This window comes from Primulina tabacum, chromosome 18, assembly GCF_025594145.1.
Source record: "Primulina tabacum isolate GXHZ01 chromosome 18, ASM2559414v2, whole genome shotgun sequence".
Lineage (NCBI taxonomy): Eukaryota > Viridiplantae > Streptophyta > Magnoliopsida > Lamiales > Gesneriaceae > Primulina > Primulina tabacum.
In genome coordinates this window covers 15757171-15778703 of record NC_134567.1, presented here as the reverse complement: position 1 = coordinate 15778703, position 21533 = coordinate 15757171, and positions in this window count along the sequence as shown.

Genomic DNA, 21533 nt, shown 5'->3' with positions numbered 1-21533 from the left:
TCCCGAAGACGTCTCTTGTATGCCACCCGAGAGAGAGGTGGAGTCTTCCATTGAGCTTATGCCAGGTACGGCTCCGATATCCAAAGCGCCGTACCGATTAGCACCGACAGAGATGGCAGAGCTTAAGAAGCAGATTCAGGAACTTCTCGACAAGGAGTTCATTCGCCCGAGCTTTTCTCCATGAGGCGCGCCGGTCTTATTTGTGAAGAAGAAGGATGGCACGATGAGGCTTTGCATTGACTATCGGGAGTTGAACAGGGTTACAGTGAAGAATAAATACCCACTTCCGAGGATTGAGGATCTGTTTGACCAGTTGTAGGGAGCTTCGATTTTCTCCAAGATAGATCTGCGTTCCGGTTATCACCAGTTGTGGGTGAGAGAAGCTGATGTCTCAAAGACTGCTTTTAGGACTCGTTATGGCCACTACGAGTTCCTTGTGATGCCGTTCAGACTGACGAATGCGCCAGCGATCTTCATGGATCTCATGAATCGCGTATTTCAGCCATACCTCGACCAGTTTGTGATAGTGTTCATAAATGACATTCTCGTCTACTCCAAGAGTCGGGAGGAGCACAGCAGACATCTGACCACAGTGTTGCAGACATTGTAGAAGCACAAATTATTCGCAAAGTTCAGTAAATGCGAATTCTGGTTAGAGAAGCTGGCGTTCTTAGGCCACATTGTATCCAGCAGTGGTATTGAGGTAGACCCAGCAAAAGTTGCAGCAGTCAGAGATTGGGTTGTGCCTCAGAATGCATCCGAGATCCGCAGTTTTCTTGGGCTAGCAGGATATTACAGGAAGTTCATTCAGGGATTCTCATCCATTGCCGTTCCACTCACAGCACTGACCAAGAAAAATGTGAAGTTTGTGTGGAGCGAGGAGTGTCAGAAGAGCTTCGATACTTTGAAGCAAGCTCTTATCTCAGCACCCGTTTTGGCTGTACCGTCAGGATCTGGTGAGTTTGTCCTGTATACCGATGCTTCGAAGTTTGGTTTAGGTGCAGTTTTGATGCAGCATGGGAGAGTGATAGCGTATGCTTCTCGACAGCTGAAAATCCATGAGAAGAATTACCCTACCCATGATCTGGAGTTAGCGGCCGTAGTTTTTGCTTTGAAGATTTGGAGGCACTATCTGTATGGAGAGAAGTGTCAGATCTTTACCGACCATAAGAGCCTCAAGTATTTCTTTACGCAGAAGGAGCTTAACATGCGTCAGAGGCGTTGGTTGGAGCTTGTGAAAGACTACGATTGTGACATTAGCTACCACCCGGGTAAAGCTAATATAGTTGCGGATGCTTTGAGCAGGAAAGTCGCAGTGATGGCTCATTTGACGATTCAGAAACCTCTTCAGATCGAGATGCAAAGGTTTGATCTTGAGACTTACCCTCGAGGTAGAGTTCCTCGTCTATGTACCTTGACCATTCAGTCTTCTTTTTTGGACCGTAATCGCAGTGGTCAGGCCGCAGATGAGCAGTTGGCACAGTGGAAGAAGAGAGATGAAGCCAAGGGCAGTGTTTTGTATTCAGTCAGCGACGGTATTGTGAGATACCGAGATAGGATATGGGTTCCTAGCAGTGATTCTATCCAAGCAGACATCTTATCAGAGGCCCATACGTCCCCGTACTCCATTCACCCTGGGAGTACGAAGATGTACAAAGATCTGCAGCTATTGTATTGGTGGCCAGGGATGAAGAAGGACATCAGACGGTTTGTGTCCGAGTGTCTGACCTGTCAGTTAGTGAATGCCGAGCATCATAGACCAGCAGGTTTGCTCAAGCCTCTTCCTATTCCTGAGTGGAAGTGGGAGAACATTACCATGAATTTTGTGACCGGATTGCCGAAGTCAGCCAGAGGATCGAATGCCATCTGGGTGATTGTAGATCGTCTTACCAAATCAGCGCACTTCTTGCCTATTAAGACGACTTTCACCATGGTTCAGTATGCAGAGCTGTATATCCGAGAGATAGTCCGACTCCATGGTATTCCAGTTTCGATCGTATCCGACAGAGATCCCAGATTCACTTCCTCATTTTGGAAGAGTTTGCATTCGACTTTGGGTACGAAGTTGCTGTTTAGCACAGCTTTCCATCCTCAGACAGATGGACAGTCGGAGCGAGTTATTCAGATTTTGGAGGATCTTCTTCGCGCTTGCGTCATCGATTTCTCAGGGAGTTGGGAGACGAACTTGCCACTGGTTGAGTTCAACTATAACAACAGTTTCCAGTCGTCTATAGGTATGGCTCCGTATGAAGCACTGTATGGCCGCAAGTGTAGATCTCCTGTTCATTGGGATGAGGTAGGAGAGAGAGCAGAGTTGGGTCCAGAGATTGTCCAGCAGGCAGCAGATGTAGTAGTCAAGATCCGTGATAGAATGAGGACTGCTCAGAGTCGACAGAAGAGTTATGCCGATCAGCGGAGGAGAGAGTTAGAGTTTGCAGTGGGCGATCATGTCTTCGTGAAAGTGGCACCTATGAAGGGTGTCATGAGATTTGGCAAGAAAGGGAAGCTCAGTCCGAGATTCATTGGACCGTTTGAGATCCTTGACAGAGTTGGGACGCTTGCTTATCGTGTGGCTCTTCCGTCGAATCTGACCGGAGTACACAATGTCTTTCACGTCTCCATGCTGAGGAAGTATATGGCAAATCCTTCGCATGTGCTGAATTTCGAGCCGTTGCAGCTTACTCCGAACTTATCTTATGAGGAGAGACCCGTGCAGATCCTAGACAGGTAGGAGAAGAAACTTCGGAACAAGCTTGTTAAGCGAGTCAAAGTCAAATGGCTCAACCATTCTGAGGAGGAAGCTACGTGGGAGTCTGAGCCAGAGATGAGAGATCGATACCCCGAGTTATTCGGTGAGTTCTAATTTCGAGGACGAAATTTATTTTAAGGGGGGAAGGATTGTAGAACCCGTAAATCAATCTACGTTTAAGCCATGCATAATTCTAGATTTCTAAATTTAATTGACTTCATTGCATAATTATTTTAAATGTATTTCTTTGAAGTTAATTATTTTATTATCTCAGTTCAGTAGTTTGATTTTTAGCATTTCAGTTATTTTCAGTGAGGCCGGACTGGAGTCGGAGTTTGGAGATAGAATTTAAGATTCGAGAAATATTTCCAGAAGTTAATTTAGCTAGCAAGTAAGTTCATTTAAGTTAGAAAGGGAGGTTTGAGGATTTAATTTAAGTTACTTGAGGTGAGTAGAAAATAAGCTCATTTAAGTAGAAAATAACCTCATTATTTTTCCCTTCCTTTTATTTAGTGAATTTCGGCCACCCCCTTAGACTATTAAACAATTCATTTGCCTTGCCACCTTTGACCCTTTCTTGTATTTAATTAGGAAGATAATTCTTTGATCTTTCTAGAACCATTTAATGATCTAATTAGCATTATCCTATCCTAGTCTAGCATGTAAAAATCGGCCATCACCATTCTAGAAACACCCAACACAGACTTGATATCAAACAACCATTCAAAATTCAAAAAAAAGGGAGACTTGTTCATACATTGAACCCCTTTATTATTGGATCTCCCCCTCACTCTCCTAACCATCATTCCCCCTCCCTCATTCAAGAAATTCAGAGAATTTTTTAGTAGAAAAACCGTGGGAATTCAGTAGGAAGCAAGGGAGGAAAATCGAGAGTAAAGAAAACAAGAGAAGCGCTCCACCTCCTCCGTGCCGCGTCGTCGTCGTTTCGTTCGTTTTCTTTCGAAACGAAACCAGGCATGTCTAGATTCTTTCTAAACCTCAATCAAGTCATATTATCATTTATTTTTCAGTACATGATCATGTTTATTCAAGCAAAAACCGAGATACATGTCAAAACATTTTGAAACAACACATGCAGAATTTTTGATATTCCTTGGCAAGCTTCAAGTTTTTCTTGGTTTGTGAGTTTCAGGTGATTGGTTCGACTCCAGGCTCCCAAGGCGACTTATATACATGTAATAGGATGCATTAGGACCACATTTGTCCATCGGTTTCAGCCCATGCTCGCTGGAAAGCAAGAAATGACAGCAACACCATTTGTGTCCCTTTTTGAGTTCGAAAATTTCAGTTTTTATGTCAAGGGGTTGGATCTGATCTTGGCTGCCATAAGGGCTCTTAGCCATGGTTGGATCACTCCCCTAGCATGTCTAAGACGTGACTAAGTCGCCCTTTTGGTGGCTTGGTCAATGGTTCATCAGTTTTTAAATAATCAACAAGAACAGCCCCTTTCCCCATTCGGCCCCTTCCATTTTTCAGCATATGGTTTCGTTTCTTTTGTTGCTTGGTATGGATCTTGTTTGGCCTATGGCCCTTAGCCACGGTTCATATCATGCTCCTAGATGTCTAGATCGTGCCATGGTAAATCAAATGGCAACTGGAACGACGCAAGACATCGATCTAAGCAAAACACTACACACGCATGCACGTTGGCTCTCGGTTGGACCCTTCGGTTGAGTTATGGTGTGATGCGGATTGTGGCTGGCCTAGGGCCCTTAGCCATGGTTCAAATCATTCCTTGGGATGTTGGTAAGAGTCTCTGGTCGGTGGTTCACGCCCCAATGGCCGGTAGTCTCGAAAACAACACAAGTTACACGGGTGTGCAGCTGCTGGAAATTTACAGCAAGTTGCTGTGTCGTTTAGAAGGCTCGTTTGAGTTCTTGGTTGGCTTTTAGCCCATGGCCTTGGACTGGACAGTGCCTCATTGAGTTGGGAAGGTCATGTTTTCAACCGTTCATGATTCGGATCATTTTTGAGGTCGTACGAGAATTTACGGTGCAATGTGCCAAATTGACTCTCGAAAGAGCGTTTCGTGTTTTGGCCTCCATTCTACCTAGATTTCGACCCTATCATTTTAGGAGTATTATTTTATGATTTTTCAGCGTATTTTGATCATGACTATACGTCGGTTTGGTGTCGGTTCAGGTTGGCTCGGAGGATTAAATGCGAAGTCAATAGACGTCATAGTCGCATCTTTTGAACGTAAATTGCATAGTTGGTCAAGTTTAAGCTATTGCATATTTTTCATGGCACAGTTAGGTTGCAGCGAGCCTGGAGACGATCCAATCCAATCCAGTTGGTAAAATTACAGGATTTTTCATTACGTCAGTAAATTATATTACGTGCATAAAAACAGAAAATGATTATTTTTGAGATTTATGCGATATGGCTTGTGGTTCATTCACTATTTGGGAGTGTTATTTTATACGGTCGCCAGTGACCGATCAGTTCAGTATGGTACCACCCGGTCGCCAGTGACCTGCCAGCTCAGTCCAGTTTCAGCCTCCCCGGTAGCCAGTTACCGATCAGTTCAGCTTAGTGCAGTGGCCACAGGCGTAAAACATAATCTCAACAGAAAATTTTACCATTTATTTCAGTACAGGCTCCAAGGAGCAAATATTTTTACAGTGATTTTCAGTTCAGTTATACACGTATTATAATTGCTCAGCACAGATTATTTGCAGCATGCCTCAGGACAGGATATGTTAACTCACGCATATTTTAATTCAAATTTTTACTCGTTACCTGCGATTTATGCATGCTGAGTCTTTAGGCTCACTAGACTTGATTGTTGTAGGTATTGATGAGGCCAGGGCCAAGGGCGGGGACCAGTGAGCCAGCTTGGCTCGGCAGTAGTGGCACCCGAGGACCTCAGTGCAGCAGTTGTTATTTTATTCCGCAAACATTTTATCAGTCGTTGGATATTTTTAAATTGTGATTTTTGGCAAACTTTATTTTCTTCCGCTGCAATATTTTGAAATATTGAACTTGATTCAACAGTGATTTTATGAATGAGGCCATTTAAGTTCTTTTAAAAAGAAAATTTTTAATTTTCCGCAAATTTTCAAGCAAGAAGTTTTAGGGCCTCTACATGGATAGAATTGTGAAATTGAATATTGATGATATTGATGTGGTGAGAGAGTTCCCTGATGTTTTTGAGGATGATGTGCCGGGTTTGCCGCCGGACAGAGATGTGGAGTTTGTGATTGATCTAGTTCCAGGTACGGTTCCTATTTCTAAGGCTCCGTATAGAATGGCCCCAACAGAGATGAAAGAGTTGAAGACGCAGTTGCAGGATCTTTTGGATAAAGGTTTCATTCGGCCGAGTTCTTCGCCATGGGAGCTCCGGTTCTTTTCATCAAAAAGAAAGATGGGTCTTTGTGGCTTTGTATTGATTACAGAGAGATCAACAAAGTTACTATCAAGAATAAATATTTGTTGCCACGGATAGATGATCTTTTTGACCAACTGCAAGGGGCTACAGTGTTTTCGAAGATTGATTTGCGATCTGGCTATTATCAGTTGAAGGTTAGGGAGTCTGATATCCCTAAGACGGCGTTCCGGACCAGGTATGGTCATTATGAATTTCTTGTGATGTTTTTTGGTTTGACTAATGCTCCTTCAGTCTTCATGGATCTGATGAACTGAGTGTTCAAGCCGTATTTGGATAGCTTTGTCATTGTTTTCATCGATGACATATTGATTTATTCCAAGACCAGAGAGCTTCATTCAGATCACCTCAGAGTTGTTCTTCAGTTGTTGAGAGAGAAGAGGTTGTATGCTAAGTTGAAGAAATGTGAGTTCTGGTTGGAGCAGATTTCTTTCTTAGGCCATGTTGTCTCGAAGGATGGTATAGCTGTTGACCCAGTAAAGATTGAGGCGATTCAGAAGTGGTCTATTCCTATCACTGTATTCAGAGGTACGCAGTTTTCTTGGTTTGGCGGGTTATTATCGTCGTTTCATTTCAGATTTTTCCAAGATTGCCCTGCCGTTAACCAATCTGACGAGGAAGAGTGTGAAGTTTGAGTGGTCCAATGATTGCCAAAGTTCATTCCAAGAGTTGAAAGATAAGTTGACGTCAGCTCCTGTTCTTGCATTGCCCAGTGGTTCAGAGGATTTTGTTGTTTTTACTGATGCGTCGAAGAAAGGTCTTGGTGCAGTGGTGATGCAACGTGGAAAGGTTATAGCTTATGCTTCTCGCCAGTTGAATGACTACAAGCAAAATTATCCTACGCATGATTTGGAGCTAGCAGCAGTGGTTTTCGCCTTGAAAATCAGGAGACATTATTTATATGGAGAAAAGTGTGAAATTTTCACGGACCACAAGAGTTTGAAGTATTTGTTTTCTCAGAAAGAACTCAATATGAGACAGAGACGGTGGTTAGAGCTTGTCAAAGATTATGATGTGACGATTAGTTACCACCCAGGGAAGGCAAATGTTGTAGCAGATGCTTTGAGCCGTAAGTCGAGTTCTTCTTTGAATTCTTTGATTCAGAAACAGTTGTTGTTAGACTTGCAGAGAGAGGAGATAGCTTTGGTGGTTCCAGGAACCATTGCTCGCTTTTCAGCGTTAGTCATTCGGGCTACATTGACGGACAGGATCCGTAGAGAGCAGGCCATTGATGTTCAGTTGACAGAGTTGAGAGCCAGAGCAGAGGAGAGAGGTAATTCAGAGTTTGGATTGAATGGAGATGGTTTGGTGACTTTCAGAGGCCGTATATGTATTCCTGTTGGTGATGATATTCGACGAGACGTCTTGACAGAGGCACATACCGCGCCATACTCGATACATCCAGGCAGCACCAAGATGTATCAGGATCTTCGTAGACTCTATTGGTGGCCAGGTATGAAGAATGATATTGCCATGTTTATTTCTCAGTGCCTAACTTGTCAGCAGGTGAAAATCGAGCATCAGAGACCTGCTAGGACATTGCTATCATTACCGATTCCTCAATGGAAATGGGAGCATATTACGATGGACTTCGTGACTGGTCTACCAAGGACGCATAAAGGTTATAACTCTATTTGGGTTATTGTTGATCGGTTGACCAAGTCAGCGCATTTTCTTCCAGTCAAGATGACGTATTCCTTGAACCAGTATGCCGAAGAGTACATAGCAGAGATTGTTAGACTTCATGGTGTTCTTGTGTCGATCGTGTCTGATCGTGACCCTAGATTTATTTCAGAGTTTTGGAAGAGTTTACATAGAGCTATGGGTTCACGGTTAGCATTTAGTACAGCATATCATCCCAGAGTGACGGTCAATCAGAGAGAGTTATTCAGATTCTAGAGGATATGCTCAGAGCTTGTACTATCGACTATCCTGGTAGTTGGGATTCCAAATTGCCTCTTGTTGAGTTCACGTACAATAATAGCTACCAAGCGACGATTGGCATGGCACCAGTATGAAGCACTTTATGGCAGAAAGTGCAGATCGCCATTGTATTGGGATGAGATTGGTGAGAGGAAGATGTTGGGTCCAGAGTTGGTCCAACAGACAGCTGATGTTGTTGCTGTTATTCGAGAGAGGATGAAGACAGCACAGTCGAGACAGAAGAGTTATGCTGATGTGCATCGTAGGCCGTTGCAGTTTGAGGTGGGCGACCATGTGTTCTTGAAGATAGCACCTCTTAAGGGTGTGATGCGGTTTGGCAAGAAGGGAAAGTTGAGTCCGAGATTTATTGGCCCATTTGAGATCTTGGATAGAGTTGGTGATCGAGCTTACAGGTTAGCCCTACCGCCAGATCTTGACAGAGTTCATAATGTTTTTCATGTTTCAATGCTCAGGAAGTATATTACGAATCCTTCCCATATTCTTCACCACGAGCCATTGGATTTGACGCCGAATTCGACGTACCAAGAGATTCCGGTCCAGATTCTGGATCGCAGAGTTAGAGTGTTGAGAAACAAAGAGATCGGCATTGTTAAAGTCCTTTGGAGGAATCATTTGATTGAAGAAGCCACGTGGGAACAAGAGGATGAGATGAAAGAGAAGTATCCTGAGTTGTTTGCGCAGTGACAACAATTTCGAGGACGAAATTCCCTTAAGGAGGGGAGATTGTAATAGCCAAGCCTGGTGTACGGTACGGTTTAAGATTTCGTATGATTATTGACTATTTTGTTGAGTTTTAATATAGTGTGATGTCAAGAGTTGTGTTTATGGGTCATAGTATTGTTGGTTATTATTGTTTTGTGGCATTGTTGATATTAGTTGATGTGTAGTTGTATTGTATCAGCGTTTCGATTCGATCCTTGTTGCATAGAGTTGGTTGTTGGATGCAGAGGGGACCGCACCCGCGGTCATATAGGTACCGCACCCGCGGTCTCATGTTCAGAATTGTGATGTTTTTCCAGTAGCTTCACCGCACCCGCGGTCCATAGTGCAGCGCACCCGCGGTCCATAGTGCAGCGCACCCGCGGTGGATTGGCCGAGACAAGAGCGCACCCGCGATCTTTTATGGAGCGCACCTGCGGTCGACATTTTCAGATTTTTGGTTGAGTTGCCGAAGACATAGCGCACCCGCGGTGCATGTTGGAGCGTACCCACGGTGCATGAACAGTAGAAGCGTGTTTTCGGATTTTAAGTGAGTTAAATGGATGAGTGGGCTTCATTTCTCTCATTTCCTTCCCCTCATTCTCGATTCTTCTCTCAAGGGAGACTAGGGTTTCCTCATTTCTCCATTTCCTTCATTTGATTTTTGCATCTTGGTGGCTTTTTGTTGTGAGATCAAGGTTTACTTGGGTTCAAGGAAGCTAAGGTAAGCTTTTGGTATAGTTTAATCTTGGTTTTGGTGTTGGGAGAAATCATGGGTTTGGTGATTGTGTTGGTTTTATGGATTAATTGTTATGGGTTTATGATTATTGAGATGTTGATGGTGTATTTCATGATTTATTGTTGTAGGTTGTGTACCAAGAGATATATTCTAGTTTCCAAGTGGTTGTAAGTGGAATTCATTTCCTTGTGCTCACATGATAATATATGTATTGTGTTACAATGTTTTAACATGTTATTCCCTTCCATTTGATTCATATTATATATAGATATACCTTGTTGTATATTAGAGGCAATTGAATGTCTCAATTGTGTAAAAGGGAATAAAAGAGATAGAGTATGCAAAGTGTTTGTTAAAATGCCCAAGAGAGAGAGATTTCAAATGTTTTATGGATTGATAGATACATAGTCAGAGATTGCATGCAATTAGTTGATCAACGACCATAGGCTTATATCCCTCAGAGTTATCGATTTATGTCGATGTGATATAGGTACAGAGACAGAGATACTATATAGATATCAATCCAACAGAGAAAAGAGAAATACCATCTTATTGTTATATTATGCTATGTTATTCATGTTTCAAGAGTTGATGGTATTTATTGATTTCAAAGCCATGTTTTACAGAGTATGATATATGTATCCATTGCTATGTAAGAGTTTCACTTGCTGAGTTTTATAATCATTTCAGTTATTTCATGTGATGCAGATAAGAGCGACGAGCCGGGACGTTGATTGTGGGCCGGAGTCATATGCTTATAGAGAAGGAAGAAAGAAGTTATTTTGCTAGCATTTTGGACATGATCACAAAAATGATATTTTGTATTTTGTTGTATCATTTGATTGATCATGTATATACTTTTGATTATACATTGACATGTATTTTTAAATCCTTCTCCATTTTTTAAGAAAATTTTAAATTTCGCTGCTATTTTATTAAAACCGGTCAGAGGGTGTTACACATACATTCATATCTGAGCGTTTTGTATTATTGCATTCATTGCCTGTCGAGTCATTGTCTACTGTAGTATCTATTTCTTCTCCGTTGGGAAGTGGTCTGATATCTGTGACTTCAGTTAGACATTGTATACTACAATTTGAGGGACATGAGATTGATTTAGACTGTGTTGTACTTGGCTTATCTGATTTTGATTGTATTGTCGGGATTGACATGTTGACCAAGTACAGAGCTACCGTAGATTATTTTCACAAGATTGTCAGATTCAGACCTGAAATGACGGAAGAGTGGAAATTCTACGGAAAGGTTTCCAGATATCGGATTCCCTTAGTGTCTGCTTTGACTATGAGTAGATTATTGCAGAAAGGAGCAGAAGGGTTCCTTATTTATTCTGTAGATCTACAGAAATCGAGCCCGGCATTGGCAGATTTGCCAGTAGTACGGGAGTTTGCAGATGTATTTCCTGACGAGATTCCAGTGTTACCCCCAGCCCGAGAGGTAGATTTCAGCATAGATCTTGTTCCAGGTACTGTTCCTATTTCGAGAGCTCCGTATAGAAATGGCACCTATTGAATTGAAAGAATTGAAAGCACAGTTAGAAGATTTGCTAGCCAAGGGATATATCAGACCCAGTGTATCTCCCTGGGGTGCACCAGTGCTATTTGTGCGAAAGAAAGACGGTTCTATGAGATTGTGTATAGACTACAGGCAACTGAACAAGGCAACGATAAAGAACAAGTATCCTTTGCCTAGGATCGACGATTTATTTGATCAGTTGCAGGGATCTTCTATCTATTCCAAGATTGACTTGCGATCGGGATATCAGCAGCTCAGAATTCGAGATGTTGATATATCGAAGACAGCATTCCGAACCAGGTATGGACACTACGAATTTATTGTCATGCCTTTTTGTATAACGAATGCTCCAGCGGTATTTATGGGATTGATGAACCGTGTCTTTCAGAGGTATTTGGATGAACATGCCAATCATTTGAGAATTGTGTTGCAAACGTTGAGAAATGAAGGATTATTTGCTAAACTGTCGAAGTGTGAGTTTTGGCTGAGATAGGTTGTCTTCTTGGGCCATATCATATCTGGAGACGGTATTTCTATAGATCCGAGTAAAGTTGATGCTGTGATCAGTTGGCCAAGACCGACTTCTGTGCCTGAGATACGCAGTTTCATGGGTCTAGCAGGGTACTATAGACGATTCATCAAAGATTTCTCCAGTATTGCGAAGCCGTTTACCCAGTTGACACAGAAGAATGCACCATTTGTGTGGTCTGAGGATTGCGAGTCTAGCTTCCTAGAGTTGAAGAAGAGGCTGACCAGTGCACCTGTTTTGATGATTCCTTCAGGTACTGGCGATTTCGTCGTATATTGTGATGCATCCCACAGAGGGCTGGGATGTGTTCTTATACAGCGGGGTCATGTAATCGCATATGCCTCTAGACAGCTGAAGCCACATGAGACCAGATACCCAATTCATGATCTTGAATTGGCGGCTATCGTATTTGCATTGAAGATCTGGCGTCATTATCTCTATGGCGAGAAGTTTGAAATTTACTCTGATCACAAGAGCCTGAAGTATCTGTTTTCTCAATCAGAATTGAATATGAGACAACGTACATCGCTCGATTTATTGAAAGATTTTGATTGCGAGATCAAATATTACCCTGGGAAGTCAAATGCAGCAGCAGATGCCTTGAGTCGAAAGGTATGTGCCTTATCCTTATCGACGATAGGTGTTTCGAATTTAGTTCAGGATTGCTGTTTGTCTGGTTTAGCATTTGACACAGATAGTAGACCGCTGAGACTTGCTACGATTCAAGTTGAGCCAGATTTGATTATGAGAATCAAGGAAGCCCAAAGAACTGATCAGAATGTGCAGAAGTCGATTCAGATGGTCAGAGCAGGACATCAGTCTGAATATCAGGTACATGATTTTGTTCTGTATGTGAATAACCGTCTTGTAGTGCCAGATGTTTCAGACTTGAAACAACAGATTATGTCAGAGGCGCACTGTAGTCGGTTCAGTATTCATCCTGGTGGCAGGAAGATGTACAATGATCTAAAGACACAGTTCTGGTGGAAACAGATGAAGTCAGACATTGCCGAATTTGTGTCTAAGTGTTTAAATTGCCAACAGGTGAAAGCTGAGAGAAAGAAGCCCGGAGCTTTACTTCAGAGTTTGTCTATTCCAGAATGGAAATGGGATCACATTTCCATGGATTTCGTGACGAAGTTACCTCGATCATCCCGGGGCTGTGACGCGATTTGGGTCATTATTGACAGATTGACCAAATCGGCTTGTTTTATTCCATACAGAATGACATACAGACACGATCAGATGGCCGAGATCTATATCATAGAAGTAGTCAGATTACATGGTGTGCCGAAGTCTATCGTATCAGATCGTGATCCCCGATTCACTTCACACTTTTGGCACAGTTTGCAGCAGGCTTTAGGAACGACATTGCACCTGAGTACTGCCTATCATCCCCAGATAGATGGACAGTCAGAGCGGACTATCCAGACTTTAGAGGACATGTTGAGGGCTGTAGTGCTAGACTTTGGCACTAGTTGGCAGGATTCACTACCGTTGTGTGAATTCCCGTACAACAACAGCTATCAAACGAGCATAGAGATGACACCGTTTGAAGCATTATATGGCAAGAAGTGTAGATCTCCTCTATACTGGGATGATATATCTGAGGTACAAGAATTTGGGCCTGATATGATTCGTGAAATGACAGAGAAAGTAAAGATAATTTAGAAGAGGATGAAGACGGCATAGGATAGGCAAGCGAAGTATGCCAATATCAGACGTAGACCGTTAGTATTTGAACAAGGAAACAGAGTGTTTTTGAAGATTTCTCCTTTCAGAGGCATTGTCAGATTTGGCAAACGCGGGAAGTTGTCTCCTAGATACATCGGTCCTTATGAGATAATTGAAAAGATTGGCGATCGAGCCTATCGACTAGTTTTTCCTCCTTCTCTATCTGGAATACATGACGTATTTCATGTATCAATGCTGCGTAGATATATACCTGATGCTTCTCATGTCATTCAGCCTGACGAAGCTGAGCTTGATCAGACTTTGAGTTATACTGGGCAACCGATACGGATTCTTGATCGGAAAGAAAAACAGCTCAAAACGAAGACTATTCCGCTAGTGAAAGTCCAGTGGAGTCGTCATGGCACTGAAGAAGCGACTTGGGAGACAGAAGCAGATATGAGAAAGAAATATCCCGAGTTGTTTACATGATGTAAGTAATTATTCAGCTTTTGATTATATTGTTTTCATTTATAATATGATTGATGGCCTGCGATTTCGAGGACGAAATCATTTCTTAGAGGGGGAGAAATGTAAGGCTTGAGATTTATTAGTCTTCATTGATGTGATATGAGTATGCATGACATGTAATGAGAGGCACTAAATGAGATTATGAAGTGTTGCATGAGATATAGACCGCACCCGCGGTAAGGAAAGGACCGCACCCGCGGTTATGGTTCATGAAATATGGAAGAGTTACAGTAGCATGAGCGCACCCGCACTAGGAAGCTACTGCACCCGCGGTAGATGGACAGAGAGTTGAACGTTTTTACTGAACCAAGACCGCACCTGCGGTCCACAAGACACCGCACCCGCGGTCGTCGAATGTTGGAAAATGAAAAGTGGTGCCGAAGCTTAAGCGCACCCGCGGTCTAGACGGAGCGCACCCGCGGTGCCCTGTGCGAGAAAGCCACCCTTGATTCTTATGTTGACACATGGCATATATATATATATATATCCACTTAGGCTGAGTCATTCTTCTTCATTTCCTGAGGAAAGAACCGAAAGTTATTCCAAAAAGAGGTGAAAGGTTTCTTTCATTTTAGAATTGAGCTTGTGCAAGATTTAGCCATCCAAACTTTAATCCAAGTTGAGATTCTTGTTCCTCTTGAAAAGGGCTTCAAAAGGGTATACTTTCTATATCTTTTCAGCATGTTTTGAAGTTGACATGTGGAGGAAATTCAGATATGTTTGTGATTATATGTTCTTGAGATCATAGACGTCGTAGAATCGTAAACGGATCGATTATCTGATGTCATATACAATTGTTATGAAATTCCAGCATATATGTGCATGAGATTATTCAGATTTTCAGAGTTTGAAATGGTTATGGTATTGACTATGAGTTGATGATATATATGTTGAGATTTGAATTGATCGGTATCGAGAAACTATGCCGTTATACCGTCGAATTGTATCAAGATTTGATATTGAACCGTACTAGTATTAGTTTGAGTTGTGATTTGATATTGTGCATCTTAACATTGTCATTTCAGATTTGGATTGACAGGTTCGATATCCCTACTTCGAGACTTCGAATTATCCCAACGACAAGAAAGGTATAATTCATGTGAATTCTGGAGATACGACTCGAATCAGACTTGGTTGGAGTTTCCGTAAATCACATACTAGATTTGTTATTTATATTTGATTATGATTATGTCTTGTTTATAGATTTATATTCAAGCATTGAGATAGGAGATTCATTGGCAGAGTTGCTAAACTAGACGTTCGGTTGTATCGACGCTTCGGATCAGATTCAATCCGATTGTAGACATCCGATACAGACAAGTCCGAAGTCTAGGAATAAGACGTACAGTTACCCCGATTGGGAGGGTAGGTGACAGACAGTGACGTCTTATTCACACCGAGATCCCTAGAGTAGAGTATAGTCGAGTCGAGTCAAGACATGGTTTGATTTGAATTGCATGCTTCTATAGATTGGTTTCATAGACTATGGAACCCATTGTATTGCTTTCATGCATGATTTATGATTGTGTATTAGCATGCATACATGTTTTATACTGGGATTTGTTCTCACCGGAGTTTCCGGCTGTTGTTATGTTTGTATGTGTGCATAACAACAGGTGGGGCAGGATCTGGGTCACGACAGAGATGAGTTCGAGATAGCGTGGTGTCTTTGGGCGCAGAAGATTACTAGTTGTTTCTTACTAGACTTGTACTACTTGTGGTTGTAGTTTGCATTAAACACTGGTCTGTATGAATGTATTAGAATAAGACATGTAATTATGTTATTGAAATAAAAGGAAGAACTATCTTGTGCTTGTTTATATACATTTGAATTAATGTTAAAAAGCAAAAATTTTGACCCACATTTTTGAATAAAGATCCGATTAATCCCGAAAAGAATTGAGTTAGAGCCCGGGTCCCCACATGCACAAAATTTAAATTTCCAAGATGAAAATCTTGAACCTTTCCTGAAGCCTTCGTTCTAGTTTCTTGCTGGAAATCTTAATTAATGAATAAGTTTACATATATATTGCATGTCCAAGCCAAGTGGCTCATTCCTTTGCACTGCACGTCTCGCGCATATGTGCGACCTCCTCCGGCGCATATGCGCGAGACACTCTGTCTCGGCATTCTTCATTGCAACAGCTCGTGCATATGCGCGCCGTCTTCTCGCGCATATGCGCGAGTTTCTCTGCCATGCTCGCGCATATGCGCGGCTCGTGTCGCGCATATGCGCGAGGTTTTCTGCCTATGTCGCGCATATGCGTGCCTCCTGGTCGCGCATATGCGCGAGGGGTTCTGTCCTCGCACATAATTCAAGTCTTCTTTTGTCTTTCCCGATCTGATCCTTTCCGTCTATTATCATATCAATTATCAATTAATCATTTCAGATTACAATAATAAAATCTTGGGAACTTCATACTTGCTAACCATGTTTCTCAGGTATCCATAGGCTTGAGTTGAACAACTTTTCTCCACTAGTATATTGGATAAATGTGACAAGGTTAATAGGTCTTGTAGGCTTATAACATTAGGCTATGGCTCATGGCTACAATATGTTAGAGTAGGTGCACGTCGAGCCAAGTGTTGGCCGAGTGTTCATAATGAAACTCTATGTATAAACGATCTTTATTTTAATAATATTTGAATTTATTATATTGGCGCATCTTTATCTGTATACCCATGCTAGTTGCATAGATAAAGTCCTTGAATATACAAATAGTAGAAAGAATATGAGATGCTCATATGATGAGTATCATGAAACTCATATTTGGAATACTGTATATTCTAAACGGTTCCTAGTAGAGTCCAAATAATTAAATTAATTCAAGTGTTGGATTAATTAAATATCATTGGGCCTTGTAGAGCCCAATTGGAAATAATTATTTAACTAGTGGGCTTGAGTAAAATCAAGTAAAGTCTAATTGGGCTCAAATGGGTTTGAGACAATTTAAATAAAAGTCCATGGGCCCTTGTAAATTGTTATAAGCCCACATGCAAAGCATGCATGAGAAGTGAAGAGTTGGGGAATACTTTTGATTAAAATAATGCATGGCATGCTAGCTTTTTGGATCAACTTTTTGCACTGCCGAGACAACTCTTCCCTCCCTTATTCTAAGCTAGCTTGGCCGAAACAAGGAGAGCATTTTTCTCTCAAAATTTTTCTCTCACTTTTGTGTTCTTCAATTTGTTGAAAACACTATCTTCTCTTTGAAAAATCTTCTTGTTTTTCTAGTGCAAAACAAGAAGGGATTTACCTAACAAGTGGTGGGCCTAATTTTGAAGGAGGAGGAAGCTTGTAGACTTGTCATCCATTGAAGAGCTTTGTTGTTTAACAACGAAGTTGGTGCCATTCATCAACCTCAAGAGGTTGATAGGTAAAACTATTTCTAACACCCTATGTATGACTTGTATGGTGTTTTGTTGTATTTGTTGCACAAATGTTGTGGTGGCCGAATTTCTTGCATGAAAATAAAATTTTTTTGACTTCCGTTGCGCTTCCGGTCACCGTAACCGATCACCTTTCAAGTGGTATCCGAGCTATGGTTACGATTTTGTGTAGCAAATACAAGATATTATATTGAGAATGATTTCTAACCGCATGAGATGAAAGTTTGCAACAAATATCAAAGCCTTTGTGGGGATTTTTTCGGGCAGCAAGGGCAGCCCCTCCGAACAGCCCCTACTTTTAATAAAAAAAAAAATTTTTTTGGTTGCCGGAATCCGGCGACGGCGACGACGACTAGGATTTCCAAAAGTGTTTTGGATTATAAAAGTGTCATGGGCCTTGAGTTGTTGGGCCATTGGATGGCTAACATATTTGTGAATTTTAAATGGACCAAAATGTTTTTGGTGAAAAATAAGTTTTTGGGCCCTTAAGTTTAAAATTACAAAAGTTGCAAATTTTTCTCATAAAATAAATAATTGAAGTTGGACTTTAATTATTTATAGTAAATTGTGATTTATAAGAAATTCGGTTATAAATAAATTAATTGGAAAGTAGACAAAGGTGTTTGTATACTTTGTTAATTTAGTTTATAATCGTGGCGGTTAGTGATTGGTTCAAGATATATAATATTGGATCAATTAATTATTGGGATAATTAATTGATGGTGTATGATATGTGATATTATGATTGAAGGATGATCAAAAGCCCAAGCCCAATTTGATAGGTGTATGCTAGGATATTTTGTGTTGAATGATTGTAATAATTATCAATTTATAAAGTGGGCTTGGTTTATGGCCCGTTCCCACCCCATGAGATGTATCCCTATTTGCCATGGATATTTATTTGTAAATATTAGTATAGTGGATGATCAAGATTGGAAGATGGTGGCCATGATGATTATGAAGATCGAAGACATGTAAATATTGGAAGCTAATGTAATAGTTGCATTGCATCCCTGTGCATTTACCCTAGGATTGGACCTAGGCCCGTGTTTAGCTCACACGGGCCATTAGTTTTGGGGCGATTGATCATCCTTGTTTGTTTACTAGTTTATAATATATGCATGATATGTTATAAATAATGAGTATGTGCGTTATTATTATGATAATAACAAAGTTGCATGAATTCGGCAAACATACGATCAAACATGGCGAGCTTTTAAAATAAAATTAATGATGAGACCTTTCAAAATTAAAAACCCTCATTTTGAATAAGATTCAAAATTAATATCAAGTCCGAAAAGGGGAATTATAAATTTGTTTATAATTTTCTTGTCTTCCATCGACAATGGGTGCATGATGAACGCTACCTGTACTCAGGGCTCGGCCCATACTATTGGGGAGCTTTGGGTGCCGGAAAGTTGTGACATCCATTGACATGGTGATGTGAACTACGTGGAACTCCCATGATTTCGGCTCATATTATTGAGGGAACTCATGACGACCGTCCATTAAGGTTCAATATTGATGGGTTAGGCTTGACACGTCAAGATGAACGACGTCATATTATTGGGTCCTAATCAAACGTGAGACAAAAGTTTACGTAGAGGGTTGCATGGCGATGCAATTTGAAACTGCCTTTTAGGAATTATGATTGGCTGATATTATTCGGGATCATAATTCGCTAATTGGACCTTACGTACCTACTGAGGAAAGGAGTTTCCCGTTTTCACGAGAGGGTAGTGAAAATGTCAAAACAGTGGGAGCGAAAATTTATATAGTTAAAGTCCAAACTTTATATCTTATTAAATATATTAAAATAGTCATTAACATTTATCTGTTTTACTTTTCAGTACAAAACTTGACAATGTCTTCAATTCGCAATCCGCTTTCTGCCATTCTCGAAAAACACGTTCTAACCGGATCTAGCTATATCACTTGGCTAAGAAATCTGAAAATCATCTTGAACTCGTAGAAAATTGCATATACACTGACTGAGTCGCCCCCTGCTGAGGCTCCGACTAGCTGCACTCCTGAGGAATTGCAGACCTACAAGGATTGGTGTGACCATGACTTGAAGGCTAGGTGTTATATGCAGGCTTCTATGAACGATGAGCTGCAGAGGCGTTTTGAGGATGCAAAGAATGCTGCTGACATTCATTTGCACCTCAAGGAGCTCTTTGGTGAGCAGACTCGGCCTCTAAGGCATGCCACAGTTAAGGAACTCATCACTTTACGCATGCGAGATGGGGCTTCGGTCCATGAGCATGGCCTAAAGTTGATTGGGCTCGTGGACAAGCTCGTTAGCATGGATCTGATCTTGCCTTCGGAGTTGACCACGGATGTGCTGCTGCTGTCGTTGCCTAGCTCGTTTGATCCTTTTATCGTGAACTTTAATATGAACAAGCTTGAGCCAAGCCTTGAAGAGTTGGTGAACATGCTTGTGAATTTTGAGTCCACTATCAAAAAGGAGAAGCTGGCTCTTTATGTGGGTTCTTCATCTGGCACACAAAGAACGATCCACATGGAAAGGGAAAGAAGCGTTCTTTCCAATGTCCCAAGAAGAGCGTGCCCTTGAAGAGGCGAAACTCCGGGTCCCGTTGTGGCAGCCGCGCTAGCCAAGGCTGAGAAGACAGTTGACATCTGTCATCACTGCAAGAAGCCTGGACATTGGAGGCGTAACTGCAGGGAATATCTTGCCCAGAAGGGTTCTGGCAAAGGTATGTTCTACATTAAAGTAAATATCTCCATTAACTCTACTTCTTTGGTATTGGATATCGGCTGTGGCTCACATCTCTGTAATGATTTGCAGGTGATGGGAAGAAGTAGGAAGCTTAGGGAAGGTGAGACCTTCTTGAGGATGGGCAATGGAGCAACGGTTGCTGCCAAGGCTGTGGGAGATGTTTATTTACATTTGAACAATGATTTTATTTTTGTTTTGAGAGATGTTTTGTTCGTACCAGACTTGATTAAAAACATTATTTCCATTCCTATGCTTGATATTGATGGATTTTCTTGTTTATTTATCAAAGGTGTTTGCAATATTTACAAGAATGAATGTTTAGTTGGTACCGGAGAACTTGAAAACAATCTCTACACCTTAAAATTGAAAGATATTCTACTTAACAATGTCCAAGCAATAACAACAACAAATAAGCGCAAACAAGATACTCTTAATTCGGCACAATTATGGCATGCTCGATTAGGACATATTTCCTTAAGAAGGATGAACAAGCTATTCGGAGTTGGCATGTTTGATATGTTCGATATTAATGCTCTCACGACTTGTGAATCCTGTCTAAAAGGAAAGATGACCAAAATTCCCTTTAAGGGCCATGCGGAGCGAGCCAAAGGGTTATTGGATTTGATCCATACCGATGTGTGCGGTCCGCTTAGCATCACCACTAAGCATGGACATGCCTACTTCATCACCTTTACCGATGACTTTTCGAGGTATGGGTATGTGTATTTGATGAAATACAAGTCTGAAGCCTTTGAAAGGTTCAAAGAATTCAGAAGTGAAGTAGAGAAACAATTGGAACGAAGCATCAAGACACTTCAATCGGATCGAGGTGGTGAGTACTTGAGTGCCGAGTTCCAAGAGTATCTTAGGGAGAATGGGATTCTCTCGCAGTTGACTCCGCCCGCTACACCGCAGTTGAATGGTGTTTCGGAGCGTCGTAACCGGACTTTGATGGACATGGTTCGGTCTATGATGGGGTTCACGGAGTTGCCGCCATCCTTTTGGGGATATGCGCTTGAAACAGCGGCACTGTTGTTGAACAATATCCATACAAAGGCAGTTGACAAGACTCCATATGAGATATGGATGGGTAAGCCTCCCAAGTATTCTTATCTTAGAATATGGGGGTGTCCTGCTTATGTGAAGCAGGCAGTGGGAGATAAATTGGATAGTCGATCCATTTTATGCTCTTTTGTGGGATATCCAAGGAATTCCGTTGGATATTATTTCTATCATCCCAAAGAAACAAAGGTGTTTGTTTCTAGGAATGCAACTTTTTTGGAAAAGGAATTTCTATTGGATATAAAAGGCGAGATGATAGAACTCGAAGAGGTTCGAGAGACACCCACAGTTATAGAACCCACACCCAATGAGCTAAGTGAGGAGATACAAGCTCCTAGAAGATCCGAGAGAGACTCGAGACCACCTATGAGGTATGGTCTGCTTCTTGAAGAGGGCCATGATGAGCCTAACCTTGGATGTGATCCAAGGACCTTCAAGGAAGCATTATCTGATGCCGATTCATCCAAATGGCTTGAAGCAAAGGAATCTGAGATGAGTTCCATGCATTCGAACCAAGTGTGGAATCTTGTGGATCCA